The 23,792-nt window shown below is 46.3% G+C and overlaps 1 protein-coding gene and 1 long non-coding RNA gene across 2 annotated transcripts in view; one reads left to right on the forward strand and one right to left on the reverse strand.

Annotated features, from left to right (window-relative positions):
• LOC102491956 (uncharacterized) overlaps positions 1–15,186 on the forward strand; it is a 21,384-nt gene extending 6,198 nt beyond the window's left edge. The window contains exons 2-4 of the long non-coding RNA XR_336504.1: positions 967–1,111; positions 11,552–11,592; positions 15,020–15,186. This is a non-coding gene — a long non-coding RNA (uncharacterized LOC102491956). The remainder of the gene's footprint in view (positions 1–966; positions 1,112–11,551; positions 11,593–15,019) is intronic.
• TENM4 (teneurin transmembrane protein 4) overlaps positions 1–23,792 on the reverse strand; it is a 665,800-nt gene that overhangs the window by 328,903 nt on the left and 313,105 nt on the right.

Consider the following 23,792-nt stretch of genomic DNA (forward strand, 5'->3'; position numbering starts at 1 on the left):
AATTATTATTTTGCATAGGGTACATGGACTCACTGGAGAGAGAGAGAGAGAGGATAAGTGAGAAATCACCCCCAGGGGGCTGGCCATGCCACATTCTCTTCTCCTCCATTCTCCTCTCAGGATTTTGGGCATGCATACACATGCACATGGCGTGCTTTTCAAGCTGCCATGCCTGGGACCTGAACTGTGAAGTCAGCTGTGTAATCTAGCACCTTGACCACCATACCACCTGCTGGTCCTTTCTGTATTTTAATGTTTATTTCAAGGAACCAACGTGATAAAGAGATTGTTTTAAAAAATCAAAGTTGGGGAAGTGGTGGTTAAGGTGACTGATCTTACATGGCTGATTGTGTGATTCAAGACCTAGATCGGCCATCTTGAAAAACACACCAGGCACGTGTGTGTAAGTGTGTAAGTGGCCAAAATCCTGAAACAAGAGGGGACTGTGTAAGATCACCCCCTTTGGGAGGTGCTTTCTCATTCCTCTGCTCCCTTCTCTCTGACACATATCCTGTAGCAAAAACCAAAGTGAGATAAATTAAGTCACATTGAGGTAACGCATTAAGCAGATAAAGGCTGCACAATTTCTTCCAAAGGGAAGAAAATACATACTCAGAAAAGACCACTGAGATGCAACTTCTACCTTGGATCCCTAACAGATGAGTTTTACCAAACCCCAGGCTCTGGGGTCCAAACTTGCCCTCTTTTCCAGCCTATTAAATCTTGTGGCTCCTAACCCCTTTCCCAGCAGCTCCCGCTAAGTCATCTCTCCTCAACAGTGGTTATTTTCAGAAGCAGGTCCCCTGCCATCTGTCTCTGTGACTTATGTTGGGAAAATGGTCTCTGGAAAACAGGATGCAGTAAATTTCTCAGGCTCAGGTCATTTGATCTCCAGCTCTCCTCCTCACAGGTTTCTCAGAGACTTAAAACAAAGTTGTTTTATTCTTTTTTAAATGAATTCACTAGGAATGGAGCTCTGCTTTCACCTGGCTGCCTGAGGGGTAGGGGGCAACCCCTGGTACCTATGGCTCTGCAACACCAAGAAGAGGGCCCTCAGGTCTCTCTAACCTTCATGTAGAGATAGACCAGCTAGATTCCTTGCTTGACACAGGTATGAACAGTGAGGAAATACGCCAATTTACTTTTTGTTATATCAGCTTTTTTGAGATAGAGTTTATATGCCATGTGATGACTCATTTAAGTATATGATTGGAAGGTTTTTTGTTTGTTCGAAGTACAATTATCAGACTCAGCACCAGAATCGAGTTCAGGATATTTTCAATGCCCCCAAAGAAATCCCATACTCATGAACGCCACTCCCATGACCCCCCAACCCCCTGCAGTCCTGGGCAGTTACCAACCTACTTTCTGTCCTATAGATCTGCCTGTTCTGGACATGTCATACACACGGAATCACACAACATGTGCCCTTCTGTGACAGGCTTCTTTCACTTAACATGTTGTCGAGGTCCATCCATGTTGAAGCATGGGTCAGGACTTCATTCATTGTCAATTTTTTTCCCTTAGTATTTTTTTGCTATAGAGATGTGAACTCACCAGGAGAGAGAGAGGGTGGGGGGAGAGAGAAGAGGAGAGAAGATGAGGAAGCTCTGGATATAAAACTGACTCCTGTGATTTCAGGCAGGTCACTTCATCTCATGCTACCTTGGGATGCCCAGGATCTGGGCCTACCTGATGGGGGTCCCATGAAGAGTAAACACATACAAGCACGTGTGGCTGTCTAGAGCCCATATCCTGCAGGCCTGGCTACAGCAGGTGCTCACAGAGACAGCTCTCCATTGTCCTTCACTACCATCCCAGCCATAACCACGACAGCCTCTCTGCCAGGCGCTGCCTGAGCCCTGGAGACAAGCTAGGACCAGCCTTCCCCCCTGGAGAGGAGCCAGTTCAGGGGTGGGGGAGACTCACAGGTATTTCTTCACTGTAGAGGCAGGGATGCAACAGAAGGGGGGTGGAGTTGTGAGAAGGCTTTAGGGCATGAGAGGTCACATGGGAGACCCACTGAGCTCCAAGTGTCAAACCCAACTCCAGATTCCTCATAGGCTCTTTCAGCCTTCCCCAGGAGCTGTCTCTAAGGGGTGAGATGGTCCACCCAGGCCTCCAGAGGCTCAGATTGGTCTGGATGGGGGAGCCCACTTCTGGCAGGGTATGGGAGAGACGACTTTCAGCAGGGAATGGGAGAGAGAAGGCACGAGGCAAGCTGGGCTGTCTGTCTGTCCCTACCAGCCGGCAAGCATGACCGAGGAGCTACTGAAATTCACAGCAGGACTTGAGCAGCCTGCTCTCTTCAACAGGGGCTCAGCCTCTGCACTCCTGCACTGAGCTTTGATTAAGAAAGTGCTTCCAAACAGCTGTTTAAAGTAATTTATTACTTCCTGGGGAGATTCATACACAAATATGTATGAAAATATATAATTCGAATATATATGTTTATTCATATATACTTATATATTTATTCATATATATACACATGCATGAGTGTGTGTGTGTGTGTAATCTCCTCCCCCTACTCAATTTACACAGCTACAAAATGTCCAGGTCCTTGGGGCCAGCTCTGTGATCTGATGGTTAAGGCAGTCAAATAGTCAAATACCACATGGCTGACTGCACGGTTCTAGTCCTGGATGTGGTAGCCTGAGGAACACACAGTGTAGTGTGCATGTGTGCCCCAAATCCTGAAAGGAGGGAGAGATGGAAGAGAAAGGATTTCAGTGTGACCATCCCCCATTGGGAGGCATGGTTTCTCCTCTCCCTGTCTGCCTCTCTGTCTCTGTCTCTCTCTGGCAAAAATTAAGGGACCAGCAGTCAGCGTAATGGCTATGTCACTGGACTCCCATGTAGTTGACCACGGTCCACGGTTCGAGGACCGGACCCGGTGGCTTAAACTTGCGCCGGGCGCATGTTCGTGCGTGCCCAAGATTCTGAGAGGAGAATGGAGGAGAAGGGATTGCAGCATGGCCAACCCCCCTGGAGGGGTGATTTCTCGCTTTCTGTCTCTCTCTGTCTGTCTGTCTGGCGAGCACATGCGCCGTATAGCAAAAACCTCTCAAAAAAATTAATTAACTAATTTTCCAAGGAAGAGTGCAACTTGACTGCTAGGCCTCATTTTTGTCTAGACACTGGAGGGCTGATGGAGGTCCAGGTTCAGAGGAAAGAGGCCAGAGTGGGAGCCACGCAGGGAAAGCACCGAGTTCCTGGAGGCATGAGGGCGTGGGCATGAACAGGGCACCTCCTGGTGTCCTATACAATCCTCTACGACAGTTATCTCATCTCAGCCACTGCAATTGGTCCTCACACGCGGATCTCTCCATCAGACAGACCCAGACTGAGGCTCAAAGTCACCCATCTGGTTGGGGCCAGTGTGGACCTGGGCCTTTTTCTGGTGAATGCTAAGCCCACACTCTTAGCACTAAAATAACCCAAATGAAGCAGAAAAATAAGCATGAGAACGCACGTTTACACATGCAGGAATTTGCTTTCCTGAGCCTTCATCAGCCATAGGAAGGGACAGTCATGTCCCAGCGAAGCTGCTTGCTCGAAGGTCCAGACTAGTTTGGGGGGGAACTGGGTCCCACCTGAGCCCACAGCCGGGGCATGCTGCACTCTTTGCACAGGCTTAGCATGGGAGACAGGGAAATGTACCCAGTGAACAGGGCAAAAAAACCCAAGAAACAATCGCAAACCAAAACAAAGCACATGAAATTGAGCTAGAGCTACGCTGGATCATTTGTAGAATTTTCTGAATCCCTGTTATTTTTCAGGGAAAAGTTTCCAGAGAACCTCAGAAAGCTGTGGCATGAACATGAGGATACGGTGAGAGGCATGTTCTTCCAACAGCTTTGCCTGGGAATGCCCTGATTTGAAACAGCTTTCCCCAGAAGAACCTGCACACGGTGCCAAGGCCTCTTGCTCTCATTAGATTTCCACAAAGCTTCTTGAAACTTCTGGAAAAGCACACATGAAATAAGGGCCAAACATTCCAAAAATTCTCCTACTCTCACTCCAGGAAATCTTGAAAAATCAAGAAAAGCAGTCAGGGAGCCAGGGTACAGTTGAAGAGAAGGCCACCAGATCTGCTGCGAGTGACCGCAGGGGGCCCTGGAGGTGCTCTAGGCCCACGTTAGAAGAAATCAGATTTGTTTTTTCTCCTAAACCACTCTGTGCAGAAAGCAGCCTTGTGATGGTGGGAGGAGGAAAGGAACATTTAACCAAGGACCTTCCGCGTGTTGGGCCCTGTACTAATAATCACCATCCTCGTGCCTTCTTTCCTCACCAGGATGTTCGAGAGAGAGCACCTTGCAATAGGGCATGGTCAGACCACAATCCCTTTTCCCCATTCCTCCTGTCAGGATTTGGGGCAAGTATGCACACATGCCCAGCATGACTTTCCAGTTGCCAGGGCCGGGGCTCAAGCTATGGCCAGCTATTTTGGATCTGGCTCCCCACACATAGCATTTAACCACTGCGCTATGGGCCCACCTTTTTCTTTTCTTTCTTTTAAATGCCAGAGGGCATGTGCACATACCAGAAGGAGACAGGGACAGGGAGAGAGAGTGCTTCCCAATGGAACCTGTCACACTGCACTCCTTCTTTTTAATTTTTTTTTAATAGATGCTATAGGCTATGTGTATTCATCAGAGAGAGATTGAGACATTGAGAAGGAGAGAAATCACTGTCCAGACAAGATGGCCATGCCACAGTCCCTTCTCCTCCACTCTCCTTCCAGGAATTTGGGGCATGCATGCACATATGATTTTTCAAGCCTCTGGGTCTAGGACTCGAACTGTGGTTGGCCATGTGGGAGTCCAGCACCTTAATCACCACAAGACCACCTGTTGGTCCCACACCTCAATCCTCTTCCCTCCATCTAGCCAAGCTGTTGGGATTTGGGGCAGGTAGATACAGGCACCTAGTATGTTCTTCAAGCTACTGGGGCCAGGATTTGGAACACAGTTAGCTTCAGGGGGTACAGCTACCTCCACACAGCATCTAACCGCTGGAGCTGCGGGGTTGGTCCTCCATGTGTTCTCCAACATAGCTTCTCACTTAATGCATATTAACTAAAATTTGACAAACAAGATAGATTTATTGTCTCACATTTCTGCAAGTTAGGAGCCCCAAAATCACAGTGTCGGCAGGGCCATACTCCCTCTGCACTGAGGGGACTCCTTTGTGCCCTCTCCTTTCCTCTTCACATTGCATTCTCCTGGGGTGACTCTGTCATCACTTGGTTATCTTATAAGGACACCAGGTACACTGGATTAGGGGCCCAGCCTAATCTACGACCACCTCATCCGAACTCATTATATCTGCAATGCCACTTTTTCTAAATATGGTCACATTATGGGTATTGGAGGGTAGGAATTGAGCTACCTTATTCGGTGGGGACACAACTCCACCTGTAACGCTGTCCTTATGTGTCCTTACGGTACAGAAACACATTTGCACAGGTAAGTTGAGGCACAAAGAGGCCAATGACTGGTTCAGGTGTATGGATAATACTTCGCAGTGCCAGCCTGACTGCCAAGCCTGTCTTCTGTCTTGTACCACCTTGTAGGGGCAGGGGGTGGCCTCTATGGTGGTCCTTTACATAAAAGGGGCTTTTGCATACATCATCCGCACTGCACGCTTGTCACACCTCTGTGAGACAGACCAGTGTTCTCATCTTATTGATAACAAAAATGAGCTGTAGAAAGACAGGAGGGGGAGTAGGACTGAACCCAAGTGGATAGACTCTCTACCCACATCTTTCTGCAGCCTCCCCAAGGAGGTCAATGGCACAGTTCTGGGTGCATGGGACACCAGAAAGGAGCCAGAGATGAACTCAACTAACTTCCCCTCCGCTGCCTGGGAGGGCTTCTCATCTGACCGAGGGCACTGGAGCAGACAAGGAATAAAGATTTGACTTTTTTTTCCCTTTTCAATCAAAAGAGCTCACCTGGAGAGGAAGGATTTCATCTCTGGGAGGCTGACAGCATTCACGGTCCCCACCCAGGAGCTGGGGATTTAGCCCTGAGCCCTGCTCCTTCGATAGCACTCTGGGTGCTGCAAACCAAACAGGGTCCCTGCTTTCTTGCAGGGAGGGCACTGGTGTGGCTTGTGTGTTGAGCTTCCCAGTGTTCCTTGGGCAGATCCAGAGAAGTGGTAGTCCCTTGACTCTGGCCTAGCCCACGTGGACTGTGCTTGCCGTGGACTGCACACAGGGGGTGGGGGAGGAAACGTGGGGAGAGAGAAGTCCCCACAGGGCAAGAAATGCACTCAGGATGTCCCTGTATGCCAAGTCCCAGAATCCCATGGTCTGAGTGGTGGGAGGGTGGCTGTTCTGTGCAGCATGTTCCAGAGCCCTGGGCTAGTCAAGGGTGGTGTGCCAGTCACTTAGAGAGGAAGGTCAAGGAGTCTTCAGGAGCATCAGCCTCCCAGATCCTTGGTTCCCAGTGATCCCACCCAACCAGTGCCCACAGAGGAATAAGACTGGGTACCCCGCCTGTCCTTACAAAGTTCCCAGTTCAGTGGCCACGCAAACCGAAAAGATGCAACACCCCACAATGGGGTGGGTGAGTGAGAAGCATGAGGATCAGGCTTGTAACTAAGGAAGCCTTGGGCTTAACAGGACCTTCCTGGAGAAAGCCACATTTCAGCAGCAGCCTAAGGTGAGTTAGGAGCTGGCCAGGTTACGGAGGCCCAGAGAGCATGGATACCTGCCGTGCATGCACATGTGTGTTGTGTATAAATGTGTATTCGGTGGGCTGCTTAAGGGTCCCAGGCAAAGAAAACCACACACGCCATTAGCCCAGAGGTAGAAAAGGACGGTACTGTCAGGTATGTCTGGGAAGGAGGCAGGGAAAGTGGTAAAGAGATCAGTGGGGAGGGAAGTGGGGTACATAAGCCTTGAAAGCTTCCTGTAGAATCCAGGGCCTGTCCTTACTCCCTGGATTCTAGACCCAGCCAGGTTACCAACCAGGATGAGCCACCTGAATTGAGTCACCAAAATTCTCTGAGTCTCTTTAGCCAAAAATTGTCAATTGTTATAAAGGTTGCATTCTATGCTCTCTTAGCACACCGAAATAAAACTGGCAAGACTGACGGTGCTTTTCACTTAATCCTCCCATCGACTCTCCCAGTGACTCCTTATTACCCCCATTTAGCAGATGAGAGGAGAGAAGTTCAAAGAAGGTTAAGTGACTACATTCTGTAAGCCTATGATTTTCTGGAAGAAACTGCCCTCAGGCTTTCTGCTTGAATAACTGAGTCCTTGGCTCTTGAGAACTTTGGATTTTATGCAGGGAAGAGAAGGATGACTTGTTAATGCCGACAACAAAGATAATAACAGCTGCTATTGATCGGTGCTTTCTCCTTGCCAAATACTCTACATACCACGTAGGTACACATCCACTTCTGAGCCTCACCATCTTGTGAGGTAGGGACGCGTATTTCCTGTTTCAGAGATGGGGAAACTTGGCCTTACAGTGGTCTGTCAGCTGGCCAAGGGCCAAGTCACATGGCGGCTGGGAAGGGCAGAGCAAGGACATGGCTCCAGGTAGCTGACTGCACCCACAGCTGGTGCTCCGAACCACTTCTCCATGAGGCTTACAGGTTTTGAAGCTGGGCTAGCCCTGTGGCACAGTGGGTAAGCCCTTGCACAGGGAGATGGATCCCACATGGCTGACTGTGGTTCAAATCCCAGCTCCGGTGGTTTGAAAAACATGCTGGGTGCATGTGCACGCATAGTCAAATCCCAACAGGATGGAGAAATGCAGAAGGAGTGTGGTGAGATCACACCCCAGCAGATAGTGCTCTTTTCCTCTCTGACAGGCAAGCACACATGTTCTGTAATAGTCAAAAAGTGAAAAGGATTAAAACTCTTCTAAGCACAACCTGGAAGCTGAGGCCTGGAGAGGTGGCAGGATGAGACCAGGGCCCGACAATAAGGCAGGAGCAGAATCAGTTGTGCGTAGCCGACTTCGATGGCAGTGACAGTGTTGGGGTGTCCTCACAGGGTGGCTGGAACACACTCTCTGAGGCCAGCTGCCTGAGTCCCAGTGCTGCCACTCCCCAGTTGGGTGACCCAGAGAGCTGAAGTCTCCGACCTCAGTTTTCCCCTATAGCAGTGGGATAAAGGAGCAGTTCTTCCCAGGGCCGTGTGTGTGTGTGTGTGTGTGTGTGTGTGTGTGTGTGTACGTGTGAGGTTTGGGGGGTGCAGGGGGAGCTTGGGCCCCAGAGCAGCCTGAGCATGTGCTGCCATCCATTTGTTTCCTGCCCCATGCTAGGCACTGTGCCTGGATAGTTCATCTCTAATGCGCATGGCTCTCTGTGGAGAGGGATTCCTTGTTTTTGAGAGAGATTTTTGGCTCTAGTGTGTGTGCTTGCTGGAGAGACAGAGATACAGAAAGTGAGAGATCACCCCCAGAGAGGATGGTCATGCCGCAACCCCTTCTCCTCCTGGGATTTTGGGCACGCCATATGCCTGGTGTGACGCATACACACACCACGCCTGGTGTGAGTCTCAAGCTGCCAGTTCCAGGACTTGAACCGTGGTCAGCTACATGGCAGTTCAGTCCCTCAACCACTATGCCACCTGCCGGCCCTCTGTGGAGAGGGATTCTAAATCCTATTTTCCACGTGGAGAAACATGCTTGGAAAAATTACATAGTGTGCCAAAGAATCACAAGGCATGGAAGCTGGGGGAACTCGACTGGAACCCGCCATTGCCTGATGCCAAGTCAAGTCTTTTTCACAGTAACCTCTCCCTCTGCATACGGCTTTGCAGAGGGCACCGACATCCACCACCTCACTATCATGAAGCATTTCAAAATGTTGATCATTCTAGTTTTGAATATTTAATTTTATGTATTACTATTATTATTTTTAGATTTGGTATAGGGCATGTGCACTCACCAGGGAGGGAAAAGAGAGAGGGAAAGTGAGAAAGCAAACTGCCAGGTTAGGGACTCAAACCATGGTCATCCATGTGGGAATCTAGTGCCTTAACCACCATGCCACCTGCTGGCCCCATTTGTTGATAATTCTTACATCTCCATGACAGGGGTGTGTGTATGTGTGTTGAGGTGGGATGCAGGTTAATGAATAAGATCACACAGCCTATAAGCAGGATAAATAACTGCATTCGAGCATCCTCTATTATTCTGCAACAGAATTATCCTTACTCTAGAAGGGTAAGGACACCCGACCTGTGTGTAGAGCCCTTGATGCTCAGTACACCTGCCACACCCATACCTCGTCGCACCCACATCAGCCCTGTAGGAAGGGGAGAGAGCTGCAGATATCACCTCCATTGGTAGCAGCTGCTCCAGGTCGCCTGGCAACACATGTCACCCTCTCCTAACCTAATCCTGCCTGGACTTGCATTATGAGTCTCACATGGGGGAACCTGCCTGGCGAGTTACAACAGTCCTGTTTCCCTCGAGAGAAGGTGAACCCCTGACTGATCTGCTGATCTGATACAAAGAGAGGTCTGCAGGTTCCCTAGACAATGAGTCATCTGGACACAGTGGCCTGAGACTGCAGCTACAGAAGCCAAGAAGCTGAATGTGAGCCTAGCCAAGCAGGCCCCAGGTTGCCCCACCTCGGGGTTTCTTTCTGGGGAGACGCTACATGTCGCAGTGAACGGTGACTGCTGAAGCCAGTCTGAGTGGCAGTGTTGTACAAGGCATCTGAAGACAGCCTGCTCCTCAATCGAGTCTTCTTCAAAGTGCACACCACCACTGGTGCTTTCACCCTTACTCTAGAGCTACGTTCCATGCTGAGGATCCACTGTGCTCTCGTCGACTGTCAGCAAACTGTAACTCACTCCTTGGGCTCCCTCTCAACACACGTGGGCTGTTCCTGCACCGTCTGCATGCCAGGGCTGTTGCACAGTCAGTCCGAGGCTTCTTCCTCAGCTGCTCAGTGGGGTAATGATACCGGCCTTGCAGACTGGTTGTGGGGCAGGGAAGAGGTGGTGACCTCAGTCTCCCTCCAAGCAAATGCCACTTTCCTTTATCGGTAATAATCCCTGGATCTCCTGATTGGCCAGTACCATGTGCCAGGGACTGAGAAGCAGTGACATCCATCTTATTATGGTGAAGCATCTGGCCTCTTTTTAAATGCTGGTAATTTTTTTTTTTTTTTGGAGAGGTTTTTGCTATAGGGCATGTGTGCTCACCAGAGAGAGAGAGAGAGAGAGACAGAGAGACAGGAAGTGAGAAATCACCCCCGCCCCCGCCCCGGCCATGCGTCAATCCCTTTTCCTTCATCCTCCTCTTGGGATCTTGGGCACACACGCACACCCGCCTGGTGTGAGTTTAAGCCACTGGGTTCAGGACTCGAACCACAGTCTACTACATGGGAGTCCAGTGACATAGCCATTATGCCAACTGCTGGTCGCCCAATGCTGGTAACTCTTTAATGTCCATGACTCGTAGCGGTGTGTGTGTTCAGTGCGGGGTTGATAAGCAATAAAGCTCAGCCCATAAGCAGGATGGACAATTGCATTCAAGTATCATCTTTCAGAGGAGGCCCGAGTCCTAGCACCTGTCCCGGGTTCCTGTTTCCTATCGTTTCTGTGACTGACAAGTGCATGACTCCCTGGGCACAAGCCCTGACTTCCTCTCAGAGGGTCCCTGTGGTCAGTCTGTGGGCGACCAGTGTCTCACGTGATTCAGCTGCGCCCTGCCCTCCAGCCCTCCTCACACCCTGTGACTCCACGCCGTGGGACATGCTCCCACTCCTGGGGGACCGTGTCTCTGCTTGCTGCCAATGTTCCACTCAGCTGCAGAGTCCAACCACCAGGCCAGGCCTGGCTTAAGCACTTCCCTCAGAGAGGCTTATCCAAAGTGCAACAGATGGCCTTCCTTGTCAAAAATGATTTCCCCGATGCCAGCTGAGACAACCCAGGCCCTGCAGTGCCCACTGGTGTTAAATCCCTGCTTCTCCTGCTCTTTGGAAACGTGTTATTCTCGCAGGCCCTCTGGCAAAGCTTCTGAGCCTGGCTCCTTTTAAATGCAGCCCCGAGGATGGTCCCTGCTGGTCCCTGCAGAGTGTCTCCAAGGCTGCTTAGCATCTAACACCCACGTGATGACCTGGGTCCAGTACCCAGCTCCCTGCAACGTTTCCTGAGGCTTTCGGCACTTTTCTGACCTTCGGCCTTCATGGGCACTGACACTTTGATTAAATAATTAAACAAATGATTCAGTGCCTCTGTCACAGTAGCCACATTTCAAGTGTTCCAAGCTTGTGTGCAGCACGGTTATAGAATATTTCAGCGTCGCCAGAAGCTCTACTGCACAGCGCTGCTCCAGGGCCACATTCCCAGGAGTGGGGTCCAGGCTCTGCCACTTACTGCGCTACCTTACCGGAGTTATTTAACTTCTGTGCCTCAGTTTCCTTATCTGGGAAGTGGGGATAAAATTGTGCCTGCCTCATAGGGTTCTTTGGGAGAATGAAGTGAGTTAAGACATGAAATGTACTTAGATGGCTTCCTAAGTGTCTGCTTATTTTTAAAAGTTATTTTTCATCTCTTTACTCCTGATAGCGTGCGCGCACTTGCACATGAGCAAAGAAGAGGAAGGGGAGGTGAGTACCTTCCACGGGCTCTGGTCAGACCACAGTACCTTTCTCCCAACTATCCGGCGCATTGGGTGCAGGACATGCATGCACAGGCCTGGCGTGTTTCAGGCTGACTAAGCCAGGGACTAAAATCATAGTCATTGCGTGGAATCTGACTTCTCTCCCTTGTGCCATGGGGTCAGCCTTCATGTTCGCTTTTTAATAAAAACCACCATGGGTTTGGTACCAAATCTGGACTGAGCCTCATCCGAGGCATTTGATGAACACAGGCTCTTCCTCTTCTCCTTCACTTTTTTTTTTTTAGAAGTTTTTGCCTTAGGGTGTACGTGCTTGCCAGAGAAAGAGAGAGACAGAGATAGTGAGAAGGAAAGTGAGAAATCCCCCTCCAGAGGAGAAGGTCATGCTATAATCCCTTCTCCATTCTCCTCATGGGACCTTGGGTACTCGTCCACATGTGCCCAGCGTGAGTTTCAAGCCACCAGATCCTGGGCTCGAACAGTAGCTGGCCATAGCTCATGTCTGAATGGGTGTTTTTGCAAAGGCCAGCAGGTGGCTTGGTGGTTGAGGTGCTGGACTCCTATATGTTAGAGTCCCAGACCCGGCGACTTGAAAATCATGTTGGGTATGTGTGTGCATGCCCAAAGTCCAGGGAGAAGACTGCAGGAGAAGGGACTGTGGTGTGGCCGTCTCCCCTGGCACAGGTGGGAGGGAGTAACTTCTCACTTTCCCTCTGTCTGTCTCTGTCTCTCTCTGGTGAGTGTACATACCCTAAGATGAAAACATAGAACAAAACAAAACAAAACAAAAAAAGAATGAGTATTTACAAGTGAAAAGATAAATTGCTGGGCCAAAGAACAGGAATATTTAACATTTTAGAAAAGGTAATTTCAAACTGCCTTCCAAAAGAGAAAGTGCAGGTTTTACATTCTAATAATGTGTGTTCTTCCTTAGCCTGAGTGATCCCGGATTACCTAACCTTTGAAATCCTTGCTTAGCTGATAGGTGTGAAATATCTTAAGGCCATTTTGAAATTCATTACCTTAACTACAAGAGTGTTTGAGCATTTTTTTCTGTTTGTTAGATATTTGTGTTTACTCGTGCATGAAATGCTATCCATGTCTTTGCACGTTCTTTTTGCATTGGGTTGTTTGTTTATTCTGTTTATTGATTTATAGGGCTTTCTGTACAGTAAGGAGGTTAATATATTTTATATAATGCAAATATTTCTTTGGTGATCTGATTGCTTATGTCTGTTTTTATTATTATTATTACTATATTTTTTTTGTCATGCAGAAATGCTTAACTTGTAGTTCTCAGTCTTTTTCTTTATGGTTTCTGGGTTCATGAAGGTCAGGCAATTTCCTGGGCTGCTTTTCTTCATAAGGTTTGCTCAGACTCCCTCTGGTCTAAAGGCCAGTGAAGAAGCATAGGTAGATAAAGTAGGGGTGCATGCCTCTGCTCCCTGTCCTTGTACCCAGGGGACCCTGTGCATCTGAATGAGCCACTTCTTTATTTCAAGGTTCTGATATCCCTCTGGTGGGGGGCGTACCAAGAGAAGAAGCACAATCCTTTCAGGACCATCTGATTTTCCTCTGGAAATGCCAAGAGTAATTCCCCCTTCCCTGGGACTCCTCCCTGGAACAGAGCTGCAGGGATATGGGGAGTCAAAAGTTTGTCTTTTCACAGGAAGTTCTCACTTGGGGTTTGTTGAAGGAATGGATCGAGATTTTCAAAAGTTCTTTAAAACTCAATGAAACCTCTCTGATATTAAAATTTGTGGGTTGTTTGTTTGTTTTCTACTTTTAAGAAGGAAGAAACCTGACATTGATCAGATGTATACTATTGGCCGTCGGAAAAGTCATGACACATTTTTACATAGAAAAACACAGGACTTTTCTCATGATCCAATGTAATCTAGACACTAAAATACATGAATGTGTGTCTTTTTATTATGAAACTTTCCCCCTTCTGTTGGCTATAAATAGGATTATTCTCATTTTTAGATGAGGGGGTCTATGACTTGGAGAAATGACCAGGAACTTGTCTCACTGTAGGTGGTTGAGGGCACCTGGCCCAGGCCCTCTGGCTCCTGGCATAGTGTTTAAGGGCTCTGGAACAATGAGAAAATGTTCTTTTGACCCTTCGATTAGTATCATTTGATCTTAAGCAAATTACTTAACACCTCTCAGCTTAGTTTCCTTAACTGTGAAATAAAGATAACTATGGTTTTTCACATGGATTCTGTGGGGGTTAAGTGGGAAAGTAAAGACAAAATGAAAAAGTTTAATATCTGGCCCACAGGAAAGGTTGAATACATTTTAGGCATCATAATAACAACAGCAGTAGCAGCAACAAGTATTCTATTGCTTCCGCCCCATCATATTACTTCTCTATCAATTGTCCAGCCTTCCAGCTGGGTACATTCATACGCTTCATCTACTCCGTGGCCACGATGATGCAGTATCAATGATGTGTGTAGCAATTTTATCCATCATAGTCTGGAGATGGTCTGAATGCCAATGAATAGGTGAACCAATAAAAACCTTGCATCAATAGTATATTCATACAATGGGACACAGAAATTAAAAAAAAAAAAGACTGACAAATGCAACACCATGGATAAATCTCACAGGTGTTCACAGACTCATTTGAGTTAAAGGAAAGAAGCCAGACATACAAGCATATGTACCGGATGATTCCATTTCTCTAAAATTCAAGACCAGGCAACACTGAGCACTATTTATAGATGTCGGAAGAATAATATTTATAGGCTGTCTCAGGATGGGGTAGGGGGTGCATCAAGAAGCCTTATGGTTTTGCTGATCACGTTTTATGTTGATATGGTTATGGCTCTAGAGATGGACACATAAAAAACATCACTGAGCTGTATACTTCCATGTACTTTATGCAGTCTAATGTATTCTTCGAAATTCTAAGGGGAAGGCAAATAAAAATGCAAATCTAAAAAATGCTACACGGGAAGGCACTCTATTTAAATACTGAAAACAGTAGATATTATTACAGGCCACTTTCTCTATTATGGGCTCTGTGTGAAACACTTCACATGTTATCTTTTATCTAACCTTTGTGACAATGCTGACAAGCAGGGACTATCATCATTTCTACTAGATAGATGAAACTGGTGGTAAGGCAGGTTATATTCTCTGGTCCTGGCCATGTGCCCATACAGGGCCAGGACGGTGTCTCTCCAAGGGTGAGTGTTACCTTCTGAAAACACAAGGGATCCCCACATGAGAGGTGGCCAACCTCCAAGATGGCTGCCAGTGGCCTTCACTTCCTGGTATGCATGCTCTTGGGTAATTTTCTCACATGTTACAGCAGACCTGTGGTACCAACGGGATAGAGTGGAAATCCAGAGTGTGACTTCCAAGGTCATAAAAGATGTTACATTTTTTTCCTGGTGTTTGCTCAGAGTACTTGCTCTAGAGAAAACCAATTGCCATGGGGAAGGACACCCAGCCAGTTATGGAGAGGTCCATGGGTGAGAAACTGAGGCCTCCTGCCAGCAACCGGCATCAGTGTGCCAACTGTGTGAGAACCGTCCCAAAAGATCTTCAGAGGAAGGTAGCCCTGGCTGAGTCACCAGGTGAGATCACCTAGCTAAGTCATTCATAAATCTCTGACCTTCAGAAAGTGGGTAGAAAAATAAATGTAGTTTTAAATGGCTGAATTTTAGGATAATCTGTTACACAACATTTGAAAACTAATATATAAGAGAATGATCATTTAACAAAATGGTGAATAGCTCTCACCGAAGAGCCTCTATCTTTTTTTTTTTCTTGATGTTTTTGCCTTAAGGCACAGAGACAGCGAGAGGAAAAGTGAGAAATTATCCCTCCCACCACCTCCCCCCGGGGGGTGGGGGAAGATGGCCACACTGCAATTCCTTCTCTTCCATTCTCCCAGGATCTTGGGCACGCATGCAATACACACCTTGTGTGAGTTTCAAGGCATTGGGTCCAGGACTTGAACTGTGGTTGGCCATGTGGGAGTCTAGTGATGTAACCACTACACCATCTGCTGGCTTCAAGCCTGTATCTTAAAGGAATCACAACTCCAGTAATTTCTACTCCACACCAGGGCTCAGTTCAAGTGGCTATTTTTCAGTACACAGCCTGCTTTTCAGTTGTTTCCTGGCCTTCACGATTCCCTTTAGCTTTTTAGTTTTACTCAATAACCACATAACTAAGGTCAGGAACTTTAGCCATGCTATGCTTTCTTTAGCTGTATTCTCTCAAACTTAATTGTACAGGCCCGAATAACTCTAAATATTACACAGAAACAAAGAAAACCTTGCAAAACTTGCTTATTAATAAATTAGCCCTGTGGAAGACACAAAGCATACCAACAGTTCAGCTGTGTTTGATACTTGCTTTCTTCATACAATGTTAATCATCAGTGTCAAGAGTTTCCCAATTCTGTTAAGAGATACCTTAATCATCAAGAGTTGACATTATTAAGAGGTTACTTTTTGGTCAGAACTTAGCATTTGACTGTGGAAGAATCACAGGACATGGGAAAGAACCAGAAATATTTTTGGTCCAGTCCTTTTGTCTCTAGGTAGATGTTTTAACTGTATTCGAATATGGCCAGAGTTAGAAGTCAGAAGCGCATGCAATATTGGTAGCAACTTCCACTTTCTACTTTTTTGTTTAATCCTAGTAACCAAATTAATGTCTTTCCAACTCAGACAAATTTCTACTGCTTTTATTTTGGCTCCATTTCTTTGACCTTCAGAAAGTGGGTAGAAAAATAAATGTAGTTTTAAATGGCTGAATTTTAGGATAATCTGTTACACAACATTTGAAAACTAATATATAAGAGAATGATCATTTAACAAAATGGTGAATAGCTCTCACCGAAGAGCCTCTATCTTTTTTTTTTTCTTGATGTTTTTGCCTTAAGGCACAGAGACAGCGAGAGGAAAAGTGAGAAATTATCCCTCCCACCACCTCCCCCCGGGGGGTGGGGGAAGATGGCCACACTGCAATTCCTTCTCTTCCATTCTCCCAGGATCTTGGGCACGCATGCAATACACACCTTGTGTGAGTTTCAAGGCATTGGGTCCAGGACTTGAACTGTGGTTGGCCATGTGGGAGTCTAGTGATGTAACCACTACACCATCTGCTGGCTTCAAGCCTGTATCTTAAAGGAATCACAACTCCAGTAATTTCTACTCCACACCAGGGCTCAGTTCAAGTGGCTATTTTTCAGTACACAGCCTGCTTTTCAGTTGTTTCCTGGCCTTCACGATTCCCTTTAGCTTTTTAGTTTTACTCAATAACCACATAACTAAGGTCAGGAACTTTAGCCATGCTATGCTTTCTTTAGCTGTATTCTCTCAAACTTAATTGTACAGGCCCGAATAACTCTAAATATTACACAGAAACAAAGAAAACCTTGCAAAACTTGCTTATTAATAAATTAGCCCTGTGGAAGACACAAAGCATACCAACAGTTCAGCTGTGTTTGATACTTGCTTTCTTCATACAATGTTAATCATCAGTGTCAAGAGTTTCCCAATTCTGTTAAGAGATACCTTAATCATCAAGAGTTGACATTATTAAGAGGTTACTTTTTGGTCAGAACTTAGCATTTGACTGTGGAAGAATCACAGGACATGGGAAAGAACCAGAAATATTTTTGGTCCAGTCCTTTTGTCTCTAGGTAGATGTTTTAACTGTATTCGAATATGGCCAGAGTTAGAAGTCAGAAGCGCATGCAATATTGGTAGCAACTTCCACTTTCTACTTTTTTGTTTAATCCTAGTAACCAAATTAATGTCTTTCCAACTCAGACAAATTTCTACTGCTTTTATTTTGGCTCCATTTCTTTTGCTTCATCTTCTGAGAACATGAAGAACAAGTATGGAGAACTCTCTTCAGAGAAACCCTTCATATATTCAGAGAGCAATTACATCACAATGGGTCCTCGTCATCTTCAGGTGAAACAGCTCTGGTTCCTCTGCACCAACCTCACAGGGCTTTTCCTTTTTTTCCCATTGCATTGCATTGCATTGCTTTGCATTGCATTACACTGCACTGCACTGCATTGCATTCTATTCCATCCCATCCCATCTGTCCCATGCCCGGTCCTTCCGATGCTCCCTCTCTGAAGCTGCAGTGCCAAATGAAGACAGCAAAGGACTGCACAGCATCAAAGAATAACGGTTTTGCACTTCCTCCGTTATTGCATCATGGGATCACTGTAGAACTTATTTTCTCAGTTTCGGACTCAAAGATATAGCAGACGTGTGAGTCATTTTGTCCCACCCCCTAGTAGCTGAAAATTGAATGGCCCAGGGGGGCTGAGTGGTGGCAGAGCAGTAATGTGACACTCTGGGAGGCCAACCCACCTGGGAAGGTTCTGGGTTCATGTCTGGAGACCTCCCTGAACATACCAGGTGAATCTACACCCATATCAGGACTTAAGCTGGAGCTAGACTGTAACATCAAGATCCTTCTAGGGGTGTGTGCTCGCTCTCTCTCTCTCTCTGTACCTTTGTCTCTCTTCATGAAAGATACAAACTCAGAAGCAAATAAAAGAACTCAGAGCCCAAAGACAACTTCTCCTGGTCACCCGGTGACAGCCTGAGCTGAGTCTGGAACCCAGGTATTCCGACCTCTTCTCTTGTGTCTCTAGTGTCTTTTTTCTCATTTTGGGGGGTCGCATGGGTGTGTCCTCCCTCCTGTGCTGAATGTCTGTCCTCTTATCACTTCTGACAATAGTAGGACATAGGTAGGGCCTTGCAGCTGGCACAGATAACAAGCTGTTTGTAAAAGTGAAAGCCTGGACACCGCCAGGGTCCTGTATTCCATGCCCAGGGAAGACCTGACTGTGCTGCGGCAGTGAGGTACAGGATGAGCTGTCCAGTGAAAGGAAGAACACATACTTGCAGAGTAGCAAACTGAGCATGGGGTTCCACTCATGTTTGAGGGTATGCACACACGTAGGAACCTGTACCACATTCTCTAGAAAGATACGTATAAATTGCTGATGACAGGTCAGGGTGGGTGCTCAAGATCTTTACTTTTTATTTAATATCCTTTAGGACTATTTGAATTTTTAACCATGTGTGTTTATTACTTTTGCAATAAAAATAGTATAAATATTTAACATGTTAATGCTGGGGACTTACATTATCATAGTTGTCACACTTCCCTATCTTTGATTTTTTTCAGTGACATGAGTTGCTTGTGTCATTAGAAAAATGATAGCGGTAACACGATGGTTAAAGAGGCGGGATCCTACATGGCCAACCATGTGGTTCAAGTTCCAGACTTGGTGGCCTGAAAGACATGCGGGGCACATTTTGACATTGCACAATATCCTGAAAGGAGGGAGAGAGAGAAGAGAAGGCTATAGAAATGCTTTTAAGACACCAGGCACACCTGTATTTCATAAAGGTAAGATGATCTAGACTGCCACATGGACCACAGGGTGATCATGCCCCATGGTGGGTGATTTCTCCCTCTCCCTGGCAAGTACATATCCCTCTGGTAATTTAAAAAAAAAAAAAAAGGAGAGAGAGATATATACTAAAACCATACATATTAACAGTCAGTTCTACTTCAGTTCTATAGAAATACTTTTAAGACACCAGGCACAGAGAGAGATATATTTCATACAGGTAAGATGATCTAGACTGCCACATGGTAGCGATTTCTCAGATGTGTGTGTGTGTGTGTGTGTGCGTGTTGGGTGTGGCTAGAGTTGTGCAGAGGTTGTCTTTGGTTGTGGTGATGTCTAAGAAGGCTGCTACTGGTACTTCATACCCTGGAGCTGGGAATGCTAAAATGTCCTGCCCCAAATGCCCAGGGAGTCCTGCTGAGAAACATCTGAGAGTACTGGATCTATTCTAAAGGAATTTAATACCCATAGAGAGTATGCGAATGCCTCTACTAAGCCCTCATTTCAACCTCACATCCCTTCAAGGTTAAAAAGAAGCATCCCTATTGCCTCCTGCTGGTGGAGAGGAAACAGCCAGCAGGCAGGTTACCTGGAAGCCTCTGAACGGGAGAATTCCCCTAGAAAGTAAGAGGCAGATGGTGGCAGGATGGTAGAAAGCCCAAGAAGAGCCTTTGTTGAATGCTTGTTCACCCAAGTCATGTGCCAAGCCTGTCACATCTCTTACACGGCTAACAGGGTGGCACGATCCCTATTTCACGGATGAGTAAACTGAAGCCTGGGCTCGCACCAGCAGATCCAGGGCACTAGGCTAGTGAATGGCTCAGCTCAGACCCTGATCTGTGAGTCTCCCAAACCCTTGCTCCTTGCACTTCCCATGTAGCCTCCCAAATAGACATGCTCAGAGACCAAGGGCCACCTGGAAGCAATTTCTTCCCCAGCTTCTTTCCCCCAGGACCCATGTTATGCTGGCAGGGAATTTGCAATGGGAAATTAACCTCTGTCTGTAAGGGCCAATTACATAGTCTAGAATAAAAAGAGCAATGTGGGCCTGGACTCAGGCAAAACATGGGCTCTTCCCTCTCCTCACTGCCTGTGGGGGCAGCTTAGAGGGGCAAGGGAAGGGTAGGGGAAATCCTGTTCTATTTTTGAGAAAATAGTTGCATCTGATTATCCAGTAAGACCAACCTGTACAGTCGAGACAACTATGGATTTCCTGTACATTTGAAAACCTGTGAGTCATTAATTTCTCACTCTTAAGATGGATCTATTCAAAAGGAATTTAATTCTCCATGTGGTGAGCAGCGGTCAGAGGAAATGCAGGCTTCTCTTAAGAGAAGAACAGGAATTCAACCCTGCAAAAACTTGCTGGAGAGAGACAGCAGGGAGAATGAACAGCTTTGAAGAGGACTTTTTTCAACCATCCCATCGAACCTGGGTCTTTGCCACCATGTCCTCTAATAAAAAAAGAAAGAATTGTTTCTTACATCGGTACTTCATACTTTGACCAGTCCTCATAATTTTAAAACTCATTTCAGATATGACCTCTTCCAGGCAGCCCTCCCTAACCACTCCAGGCTGGTTTAAGGCCTTCAAGTCCCTAGCTTTGCCTTCTCTCCTGTATTGATCTCCTTTGTCACCAGAGTCTCTCTGGAGTGTGTGTCTCTTTAGGACAAAACACATCTCATCCCTCTAAGGATGCCCTTGGTTTAAAATAGCACTCAGTGTGACTTCTGTTTTCCAGATTTGTGGCTATGTCAACCCCTTTTTTCTGCCAAAGACAGTGTTTGATGTGAGTCTTGAGCAAGAACTGAACTTTACCAGGTATATGAGGGAAAGGCTATCACAGACCAAAGGAACACCTTTAGCAAAAGCACAGAGGTAGGGAAATACAGGATGAAAAAACGGGTTATGAGTAGGGAATGGAGAACAGTGGATAAAAGCATAAGCTTTGAGATCATTCTTGAGAGGATAACCACCGTCAGTTACTTCTGACATGACCTGAGGCAGTTTCCTTAACTGCCTGCCCTTTGCTTTCCTCATTAGAAGACTTTAATTAGGTATATAAGTGGCTTACCACAATGTGAGGCCTACCGCGAGTGCTCAGTCAATTGTGGCTTTAAATATCATTATTCTAAAAGGAGAGCTATAATTCTCTTGTGGGATGATCTGGGTGCTAATGCCTCTTAGTATTTGTTTGTATTTTTGCTAAGATGTCCAGGATTTGATCAACAGCCTGTGTTATTCTTATCTCCACTCATTCGTGGACCTCATTCATTCAGCAACTACTGTGGGCAAGATATTGCCATGTGTTATGACAGCCTCCATGCAAGATAGATTCCTTGTCACCAAGAAGTATAAAGTCTCAAAGGGAAGACATGCAGAGGCTCAAAGGTATGGTCAAAGCAGAGTCAAAAGGGAGCTTAAGATGAAAGTCAAAGGAAGCCTGAACACAGAACATTACGGACAGAGAAGTCAGTGTATGGAGAAAGAGAAATTTGGGCTGGTCTTGGTTGTTTTCAAGATTTTCTTTTTGTAATTGATTTTCAGCAATTTAATTATGGATTTTTTTGAGTGTTTATTCTTCTTGAGATCGGTCAAGCTCCCCAGATCTGTGGGTTTAGTTTACATTAAATTGGAAAATTTTCCAGCTATTATTTAATTACACATTTTAAAAAATTATTTAACTCTATTTTATTTTTATTTATTTATTGTGTATTTATTTTAATTTGACCGGAGAGGGACAGGGAGAGGAAGAGAGCAAAAGAGAGAGAGATGAAAAGTGAGAAAACAAGCTGCCAGGTCCGGGACCCAAACCGCGATTGGCCATATGGGAGTTCAGCGCCCTTAACCACACAGCCCCTGCTGGCCCCTAAGCACATATTTTCATTGCCGCCATTTCTCTTTCCTCACCCTGTAAGACTCTAATTATATGTTAGACCATTTGATATTGCCCCATAGGTCACTTGAGTGCTGTTCATTCTTTCAGCCTTTTTTCCTTCTCTCTGCTTCCATATTTATTTCTCTGTATTCAAATTCATGGATGTTTTCTTAAGTAGTATATAATCTGCTGTTAAACCCATCAGTGAAATTTTCATTTCAGATTTCATATCCTTCAAGAATTTCCATTTCTCTATGGAGATTTTTAGCATTCACTATGTTATTTTTTTTCATCTCTTGAACATACTTTTAAATTTATTAATATTTAATTCAATTGGTTTTTTTTTGGCCATAGGACACATGCATTTGCAGGAGAAAGAGACAGCAACAAAGTACCTTCCATGGGGAATGGTCATACCACAATCTCTTCTTTATGTCCCCCTTCTTTCAGGATTTTGGGAACACATACACATATGCCCAGGATGCTTCTCAAGCCACCGGGTCTGGGACTTGAACAGCTGGCCATGTGGGATCCAGCTGCCTTAACCACCATACCACCAGTTGTCCTATTTAACATACTTGTAGTAGCCACCTTTAAAATTTTCATTTGCCAATTCCATAATCTCTGTAATTTCTGTTTCCATTGATTTAGTTTTCTCTTAGTTATGAGTTCTGTCTCCTCCTCCTTTGCACCCATGGTAATTTTTTAGGTTCTGATTTTTATTTTCATCTTTAAAAAGTGTTGAGATTTTGCTTAAACAGTTAATTTATTTTTTCTAAGGCTTTTTTTTTTTTTAAGGTCTTTGTTGTTGTTGATGTTGTTGTTGGGCACAAGTGCTTGCCGGAGGGAGAGACAGTGAGAGGGAAAGTGAGAAATCACTCCCATGTGGAATGCCCACACTACGATCCCTTTTCCTCCATTCTGCTCCTAGAATTTTGGGTACACATGCATTTGCACCTGGTGTAATTTTCAAACTGCTGGGTGTGGGACTTGAGTTGTGGTCAGCCATGTAGGAGTTCAGCACCTTAACCACCATGCCAGTAAGACTTCTCTTAAGTTTCATTAGAATTGATCTGCAACGGCTGCGGGCCTGGGCCTGTGCGGAGGTGGACCCAGGCCTGCGCGGCCTGGGCTCTGCTCTGCGTTCCGCGGCCTGGGCCACTCCGCCCCCGCTGTCTCTCAGGCTCTGGGTGTGTCCCCCGAACGCGGGCCGGCAGCGTGGACCAGCCGAGGTCGCCGTCCTTCCTTTCTCTGGCCGGGTGGGTGAACGGGAGGTGGCGCTGGGTCCCGCGCACAATCGCGCTCTCGGGGCTGGCTGTGCGTGGTGGGCCTGTGCGTGGCCGCCAGGCCGGCAGGCGGCAAACTGAAGCCGAAAACGAGGATTAAGAACTTGCAACTATAAGCAACAGAAAGAAACTTTAGCTGTCTTAAACCAATTGAGAAATATATTGTATAGGAGGATTTTCTCTACCTATGGACAGTGAGAAGATGATGGTTACCAGCCCTGCATTACCTCAGGGAAAAACAAGAACTACTCTACCATTCTTAAGGAAGCCAGATACCCGAGGATAACTCACGCTGCAGATCCCCACAACACCATTCCCGCTAATCACAAGATGGCTGCTGTGCCGCATCAACTGATAATCATCTCTGCTTACCAGAACCGCTTTCCTAAAACTGTATTCCATGGAGACTCACCTACAATTGCGGAACTGCACCGAGACCCACCCTTAATCCAACCTTGAATAGAATCTATGTTCCCTATTGTTAAAAACTTTAAACTCGTGGCCCCTCTCCCTTTACTTGCATGTATCACATTTTCAATAACTCCCCTGGAAGACAAGTGTATATAGCAGAGATAATGTAATGGGAGAGTGGGAAAGGGCAGAGGGTCAAA

This window comes from Tupaia chinensis, unplaced genomic scaffold, assembly GCF_000334495.1.
Source record: "Tupaia chinensis unplaced genomic scaffold, TupChi_1.0 Scaffold139431_1, whole genome shotgun sequence".
Taxonomy (NCBI): Eukaryota; Metazoa; Chordata; class Mammalia; order Scandentia; family Tupaiidae; genus Tupaia; species Tupaia belangeri.